This window comes from Scleropages formosus, chromosome 19 (assembly GCF_900964775.1).
Source record: "Scleropages formosus chromosome 19, fSclFor1.1, whole genome shotgun sequence".
NCBI classification, from domain to species: Eukaryota; Metazoa; Chordata; class Actinopteri; order Osteoglossiformes; family Osteoglossidae; genus Scleropages; species Scleropages formosus.
Genome location: NC_041824.1, coordinates 24,872,010 through 24,881,463, shown reverse-complemented (window position 1 = coordinate 24,881,463; position 9,454 = coordinate 24,872,010).

Here is a 9,454-nt window from a genome sequence, read left to right as displayed (position 1 = left end):
CATTGACACCTGGAGGGGCGTGATTGGGAGGAACGGCCTCCCCGATCTGAACCCGAGTGGTGAGTTGTTATTGGATTTCTGTGCTAGTCACGGTCTGTCCATAACAAACACCATGCTCATGCATAAGGGCACTTGGCACCAGGACACCCTAGGTCAGAGGTCGATGATCGACTTTGTAGTCATTTCTTCTGATCGTCGGCCATATTTCTTGGACACTCGGGTGAAGAGAGGGGCTGAGCTGTCAACTGATCACCACCTGGTGGTGAGTTGGATTCGATGGCGGGGGAAAAAGCTGGACAGACCTGGCAGGCCCAGATGTATAGTGAGGGTCTGTTGGGAACGTTTGGCGGAGGCCCCTGTCAGAGAGGTCTTCAACTCCCACCTCCGACAGAGCTTCAACAAGGTCCCGAGGGAGACTGGGGACATTGAGTCCGAATGGACTATGTCCCACGCCTCCATTGTCGGGGCGGCGGTTCGGAGCTGTGGCCATAAAATCTCCGGCGCCTGTCACAGCGGCAATCCCCGAACACAGTGGTGGACACCAGAGGTAAGGGATGCCGTCAAGCTGAAGAAGGAGTTCTATCGGGTCTGGCTGGCTCATGGGACTCCTGAAGCAGCTGACGGGTACCGGCGGGCCAGAAGGAACGCGGTTCTGGCAGTCACCGCGGCAAAAACTTGGGCCTGGGAAGAGTTCGGTGAGGCCATGGAGGAAGACTTTCGGTCGGCCTCAAAGAGATTCTGGCAAACCGTCCGGCGACTCGGAAGGGAGAAGCAGTGTTTCGCCAACACCGTTTACAGTGGAAGTGGTGCGCTGCTGACCTCAACTGAGGATGTCCTCGGGCGGTGGAAGGAGTGCTTTGAGAATCTCCTCAATTCCTCCGACATGCCTTCCGTAGAGGAAGCGGAGGCTGGGGATTCGGAGAGGGACTCGTCCATTACCCTGGCTGAAGTTGCTGAGGTAGTCAAAAAACTCCTCGGTGGCAAGGCTCTGGGGGTGGATGAGATCCTCCCTGAGTTTCTCAAGTCTCTGGATGTTGTGGGGCTGTCTTGGCTGACACGCCTCTGCAGCATTGCATGGAGCTCGGGAACGGTGCCTCTGGACTGGCGGACCGGGGTGGTGGTCCCTCTTTTTAAGAAGGTGGACCGGAGATTGTGTTCCAGCTATAGGGGGATCACACTCCTTAGCCAACCTGGGAAAGTCTATGCCGGGGTACTGGAGAGGAGAATCCGACCGATAGTCAAACCTCGGATTCAGGAGGAGCAATGCGGTTTTCGCCCTGGCCGTGGAACACTGGACCAGCTCTATACCCTCACTAGGGTGTTGGAGGGTTCATGGGAGTTTGCCCAACCAGTCCATATTTGTTCTGTGGACCTGGAGAAGGCATTCAACCGTGTCCCTCGTGGCATCCTGTGGGAGGTACTTCGGGATTATGGGGTTCAGGGCTCGCTGCTATGGGCTGTTCGTTCCCTGTACGACCGGAGCAGGAGCTTGGTTCGCATTGCCGGCAGTAAGTCAGACCTGTTCCCGGTGCATGTTGGACTCTGCCAGGGCTGCCCTTTGTCACCGATTCTGTTCATTATCTTCATGGACAGAATTTCTAGACGCAGCCAGGGAATGGAGGGTGTCTGTTTTGGTGGCCGCAGGATCTCGTCTCTGCTTTTTGCAGACGATGTGGTCCTGTTGGCTTCATCGAATCAAGACTTACAGCGTGCACTGGAGAGGTTTGCAGCTGAGTGCGAAGCGGCGGGGATGAGAATCAGCAACTCCAAATCCGAGGCCATGGTTCTCAGTCGGAAAAAGGTGGATTGCCCCCTCTGGGTTAGGGGGGAGTTGCTCCCTCAAGTGGAGGAGTTTAAGTATCTCGGGGTCTTATTCACGAGTGAAGGAAAAACGGAGCGGCAGGTTGACAGATGGATCGGTGCGGCGTCCGCAGTAATGCGGTCATTGTACCGGTCTGTTGTGGTGAAGAAGGAGCTGAGTCGTAAGGCGAAGCTCTCAATTTACTGGTCAATCTGCGTTCCTACCCTCACCTATGGTCATGAACTCTGGATCATGACCGAAAGAATGAGATCGCGGATGCAAGCGGCAGAAATGAGTTTCCTCCGCAGAGTGGCTGGGCGCACCCTTAGGGATAGGGTGAGGAGCTCAGTCACCCAGGAGGAGCTCGGAGTAGAGTCGCTGCTCCTCCGCATCGAGAGGAGCCAGTTGAGGTGACCCAGGCTTCTGTTCCGGATGCCTCCTGTACGCCTCCTTGGGGAGGTGTTCCGGGCATGTCCCACTGGGAGGAGGCCTCGGGGCAGACCCAGGACACGTTGGAGAGACTATGTCTCCCGGCTGGCCTGGGAACGCCTTGGGGTTCCCCCAGAGGAACTGGAGGAGGTGTGCGGGGAGAGGAAAGTCTGGGAGGCTCTGCTTGGATTACTGCCCCCGCAACCCGGTCCCAAATAAGCAGAGGAAGATGGATGGATGGATGGATGGATGGTTTGAGCACAAATAATCACTCAGGGTGCAGGTTCTGTGAAGTAAAAATATGTGTGTTAAATATTATATACTGTATTAGGGGTCAGGGTGAATGTAGAAGAGTGTGATAGCAGTCTAGCCTACTTAATGTTATCCTGAAATCTTTTTTTCCATGTTTTATATTGCACTTGCTATTTTTTTCAGAAGGTGGCAGCATTTTCTGACTCTCTTTTTGAGTTACTGACACTCAACTGACAAGAGAGATGGTCAATGCCGTTTTTATGTCTGTGGATAACAAATTCTATGTACATATGTGCCTTGAATAAATGTTGATTTATGTGTTTGGTTTGTTCAATAGCACTGAAATGTTGCATTATGAATGGATGTTTTGGATTTAGTTTCGTTTTGCTAAACATAGCTACCACCTACATACATTAATCAAATCCCAACATCTGCAGTCTCTGTTCTACGCTCAGCAATTAGAGGTTCTGAGCAGTTTACCATAATTCAATCGGATACCCTAAGAATATTATTGTAGCTATACGCGGTCAATTCTGTGCTCTGTAAGATGAATCTTTTTTGTAAATGGAGCGGTAAATTCAATTCTAAGAGGCTGAACCTCCATGCAGTCTTGCAAGAAGCAAAATGGCGTGATCATTCATGTTTGACATATTGCCAAGGAAAGATTTAACTTGATTTTTACTTTACTTTTCATATGGAAATGTTAGAACTGAAAAACCTTTTGTTGAAGTATATAGTATATTACGATGTAAATAAAACTTGAAACTTGCTCAATGACATATCCGTACTGGAATTTTGAAGTTTAAGCCCAAGATTATTCCAACCAAAATGCCAACCAAAAGCCAAGGGAGGTAAAAAACCCTCTGGACATTCAAATACCAGTGGCTACCCACACCTGGGTATTCTCGATTTAAAAAAAAAAAAGACTTTTACGATTACATTCTTTTTATTTACATCCCTTTTAACACGTGGGCCTTTCTTGTGCTCAAGCAGGAGCCTGGTGGGTTTCACACAAGTCTCAACCTTGCTGGGGGTTGGAGCTCCAAGGCCTTTAAGGGTGCCTAAGGTGACTCTGAGGGGTCAAGGGGCAGTAAGTGAAATCCTCTGGGACACCTTCCCAGGCTGTGAGCGTACAGTAATAACAGAGCAGTGCACTAGTCCTGCGTTGAGAAGTCTCACACAATATCATCCACATGTCCACATGATGGGGAAAGAGTATGAGGTGAAATGCAGTATTTTGTAACTAAAGGTAATCTGTGAAAATTAATTGTAGACTGGCTGTTAGTTACTGTATGCCTTAGCATTCTTCCACGGTGTCATTTGTATACTTGCTTGAGGGGGCATGTTGGCACAGCAGATTTGGTCGGGTCCTGCTCCCTGGCGGGTCTGGGGTTCGACTCCCGCTTGGGGTGCCTTGTGACAGACTGGTGTCCTGTCCTGGGTGTGTCCCCTCCGGCCTTACGCCCTGCAGTGCCAGCTTAGGCTCCAAGTTTTCGCAACCCCACTCAGGACAAGCAGCTTTAGCCAATGTGTGTGTGTGTGTGTGTGTGTGTGTGTGTGTGCGTGTGCATGCTTGCTGATCATGTAGAATTCAATTAGAAATTAAAATGTAGTTAAAAGTTTTCCATTTAACCGGAACTGTATAAACCTCTGTCAGAAACTACACTGGATTGTAATTGTCAGCACATAAATAACACATAAGGTATGTAGCACATGAAGCTGATCCTAAGATAACCAGGTTTTCAGTGGAGTGCAAAGGCAGAGCAGTTTTTCTCCACAGTTATCACTTATGGGATGCTTGACTCCTTTAGAGGCTCTGGGTTCCACAGATGGTTGTAGAATTCTTGCAAAGGCTTGGTCCAACTGCAATTAATCTAAGGGTTAATAACACATAAACAGAGGATATGGAAAGCCAGTTGAGCCCAAACTCTACAGGCTTGGTCCTGGTTGGCACTCTGAAAAGGTACTTCTGATATATTTACTATTTGGCATAGTAATATAAAAGCTGGTGATTAATACAGAAATTCACAAAATCTTTCAAAACTAAAATTCCAAGTAAATGTTTCCATTCAATGGAGGGTGCGGTGGCGCAGTGGGTTGGACTGGGTCCTGCTCTCCAGTGGGTCTGGGGTTCGAGTCCCCCTTGGGGTGCCTTCCGACGGACTGGCGTCCTGTCCTGGGTGTGTCCCCTCCCCCTCTGGCCTTACGCCCTGTGTTGCCGGGTAGGCTCCGGTTCCCTGTGACCCTGTATGGGACAAGCGGTTCTGAAAGTGTGTGTGTGTGCGCGCACAATGGGGGTGCAGTGGCGCAGTGGGTTGGACCGGGTCCTGCTCTCCGGTGGGTCTGGGGTTCGAGTCCCACTTGGGGTGCCTTGCGGTGGACTGGTGTCCCGCCCTGGGTGTGTCCCCTCCCTTTCTGGCCTTACGCCCTGTGTTACTGGGTAGGCTCCGGTTCCCTGCGACCCTGTATGGGACAAGCGGTTCTGAAAGTGTGTGTGTGTTTCCATTCACTTATTCTAAACTGTAAATCATTGTTTAGAGCCAGTGCTGAGGTGTTTTACCATACTTGCCATAACCAGGAGAGACCCATGAGATTTTCCTGTTATGTAAGGAAATGTACATAAGCCCCTTTGTCTTATTTATCCATGAGTGTATACAATATCACCTGATTATTTGCATTTATTAAGCAGATGCTTTTCTCCAAAGTAACTTCCAGTGAACTCTATGTAGTGTTATGAGCCCAGACACCTTATTCACTATGGTGACTTACACTGCTAGATACACTACTTACAATGGGCCACTCATCCAAACATCAGTGGAACACACACACTCTCTCTGTCACTCACACACTATGGGGAACCTGAAGAGCGTGTCTTTAGACTGTGGGAGGAAACCAGGGCACCCACAGGAAACCCACGCAGACACAGGGAGAACATGCAAACTCCACACAGACTGAGCGGGAATCTAAGCCCCGTACTCTCGCACCACCCAGGCGCTGTGAGACAGCAGTGCTACTCGCTGTGCTACCTGCTGTGCCACCATGCTGCAAATTTAAGACCTGCAGAGTTTGGGAAATTAGAGTTTTGAGAAATTAGGTGCTTAAAGCTGAATTGCTGCACAAATTGGTGAATTGTAATGATTCATGTGTATTAACTCCAGGCTGAGCCTCTGCTGAAAATATGTAAGCATGAATGCTGAACAACCAGGAATAGAAAAGAATATAACAAATGGCCATATATTTAAAAATTTTCAACATTTTATTTCATATACGTAGTTTCCACAAACAAGTCCATAATAGAAAATAATCAAATGGTTGCAATACATATTTAAATAACACTAAACCATGAGGAAAAAAACTGAAAAAATAAAATACATTCAAAAAATAATTTACATACAGCAGGTAAAATGCTCATTGTACCAACAGTAGTTCAAAATAGCAGCTTTAGGTTAAATTAAATTAAGACAAAAAAGAAATAAAATCACTGAGAGGTCACAACGGACAATAATAGATTTACTTCCACTAGTGTTTCAGTGCAACACGCAAATGAATCTAAATATGCAGGAATTCTCATCAATCTGTTCAGTGTTTATACACAATTAGTTATACTGTATCTGCCAGTAGACGCAAGGCAAACATGGTAAAGAGAGGCTGTCTTATATGGAGGGTGACTGCTCTGAATTTTACTTCATTTAAAATAAAGCCAACTACCGACCCGTATGGGACAGGCGGTTCAGAAAATGTGTGTGTGTGTACATGGCACTTCCTTATCATTACAGTTATATATAAATCGAGTGACTCAATCATGAGGGTGTAGCCTACTGGTGACATGCTTGTCCGGTATAAAGAGCCAAAAAGATTCTTTCTATGATCTCGAAATCGAATGTGAAAGGTTTTCCAGGAGATAAAGACCATTTGGACAGTCTCTGTGATGGTGTGATGGTGTTTGTAAAGTGTGACACATCTGAAGCCGACAGGATGAGGAAACATGGATTCAGGTGGAGCTGGAGGTTCACGTCTGGTTCTTGACTCCTCGTCCCTGGTTCTTCGTTCTTGATCGTTCCTCCTTGGCTCTTTTTTTTTCTCCATTCCTAGATACTTTTCCCAGTCCGTGGTTCTTTCTCAGCTTTTGCTCCTTCATTTCTGGTAGGTTGTGCCCAGTTCTTGGCTCTTTACTTGATTGCTGCTCATTTGTTCCTGATTCCTGGTGGAGGTCCAGCCTACCTCCGGCGCAGGGGTCTGTACACACACACTGCCATAATGATCATCGCCAGGACCACCACACACAGAACACTCAGGAGCAGAACTGAAAAGAGAAGACAAAAAGCCTTGGGAATGCGAGCCCGTGACCCGCCCAAGTCACCTGTCACATATATAGTATATGTGATATGATATACTCATAATCATATCGGATGCACGATCACATGCCATGTCGTGTTATGGTTCTACTGTATGTCGCGCACAGAACAGGCTGGACAGACACAGTTAATCACTGTGTTTTAAAAGACCCATTTAAAAAAACGGTCTCAATAGGTTAGGTAGGGTCGCGCGTGCGCTCGTGCTTTGTCGGCGCAGCTGACGCGATGACTTCGCACAATGTCATTGTCCCGTCTCTCCCTGTACGAAATCCTTACCCAAGTTCTGGTTCTGCAGCACCATAAAAGGTCTATCGTTCGCCTTGGACCCCACATACTGTCCGCTCGCCAACATGCACAGCGGAATTAAACGGACGAGCCGCGCGAGAGAGAAACGCATGACCGCGCGCAGCCACCTATGCTGCTGATGGAAGAAAGAAGACAGAGGAGTCTCGTCTCAAGGGCGCCCCGGGTCCTAAAGCCGGCCGCGTTCGAAAGAATCCGTTGTTCAGCGAACAGCAGCAACCGGTTCGCCTGAGATACCGTCTAAAAAATTAAAAATTAAAAAATTTAGACATTAAAATTGCACAAAATTAACTTCTAAAGTAACATGTGTTCTGCATCAAAACTGATAAATAAATTTAATATTTCTAATCACTTTACTAACCTTACATTGCAAGTCAAGTGTCCTCTTGGTCCAACAACAACAACAATAATAATAATAATAATAATAAGAAGAAGAAGAAGAAGAAGTCATTAAACTTCGGGGAAATAGTGACAGCAAATCTATCAAAGCCAGTCCAGATTGCCAGGCAAAGACAGGGTTCCTCTTAGCACAACAGCAGAGTTACTTATCCCTGCAGAAGACTGTCTTGGGCTAATATGAGATGTTTATTAGTATTGCATTTTATATCTGACAGGACTTGGGCATCCAGAAATGCAAAGAGCACACACACACACATTTTCAGAACCGCTTGTCCCATACAGGGTCGCAGGGAACCAGAGCCAACCCGGTAACACAGGGCATAGGGCCGGAGGGGGAGGGGACACACCCAGGACGGGACGCCAGTCCGTCACAAGGCATCCAAAGCAGGACTTGAACCCCAGACCCACTGGAAAGCAGAGCTGTGGTCCAACCCACTGCACCCCCGCGCCACCCCCCCCCCCCCCCATGCAAAGAGCAAAAGATATTAAAGAATGAAACTTGAAACATTTCGTTTTCTTGCAAGTTCCAAAGAAAGACAGGAAATTTGATATGGTTATTTTTCTTGTGTTGCACAAGAATAGCAACAGCTCAGAGATTTTCATAGCTGTAAATTCAGGGAAATAGCCAGAGACACTGACTTGGATTTCATTAAGAAACCAATGATGTTACCCTCAGCAGTGATTGAGTATTCTTTCAGACAACAGGATGGTGCTTTAAGCAGACCTAGAGAATTTGTCCCTCACCAGGCTGGAACCAACAGCCTTTCTGTTAACAGCCAAACTCACTAACCAGTGGTACTGTAGAGCTGGTTGTTGCTAGTGAGATGGCAATAATGTTTGTCATATGAGACAGGGAATGTTCATGGTACAGGTGTTTCCTGCTCTATGCTCCTTTTCAGTACAGATGGTGGCACTCTGCTGTGGGTGGTAGTGTAGTGGTTAGAATTGCTTCCTTTGAACCTCAAGGTCACCTGTTTGAATCCCAGCCTAAATTACTCAGCTGTATAAGTATAAGAGGCTTTGGAGAAAAGCATCAGTTCAAATGGGGTGACTGTTATGCTACTCCTTGGTCTGAAGTAGAATTTTTTTTTTTTAAAACAGACTCTCAAAAGAAAAGAGATAATGGGTAATAACTGTAATAATAAGAGAAATAATATCATCGGTCTTAAACAACTGTTCATTGCTTTAGTCAATGTCTGGTGAAACATGAAGAGTTTTTTAATATGTATTGATGTGTTATTTATTACAGAGAACGGTTGCTGCTGAAATACCACTTGCACTTGAATTGCATCCCTTTGAATGTTTTCCTTCCTAAAGTAATAGCCCCACATGGATCTGGAACGCATCTCCCTGCTGTGTGTGATTGGAGATGAGATTCTCTCGATGGGCTCGAGTGGCTTCCTGTGCCAGTGAATCACAACGGCAAGAAATCCACACACACTCATAATGCAGGCCATTGCTCCCACTACCCATCCTGACTTGGTTGAGCAGATCAAAGGTAGGTAGGTAGGTAGGTAGGTAGGTGTGTGTGTGTGTGTGTGTGTGTGTGTGTGTGTGTGTGTGTGTGTGTGTGTGTGTGTGTGTGTGTGTGTCCACACATGCACAGTTATTGTTTGCATTTATCTGACACTTTTCTCCAAAGTGACTTACAATGTCAATCTGACTACAATTATTTACCAGTTTATACAGCTGGGTAATGTTACTGGAACAATTTTAGGGTAAGTACCTTACTCACGGGTACTACAGCCAGAGGTGAGTTTCAAACCTACAACCTTCACTATAGCGCTAACCACTATACTACCAGAGGTCCGACCTCAGCAACACAGATTGCGGACACCGAGTGAACACAGCCTTTTGTGAAAATGTTAATCCTGTTAGGAAACCAACTTGTTTGATCTCTGGACCTTCAGCCTCG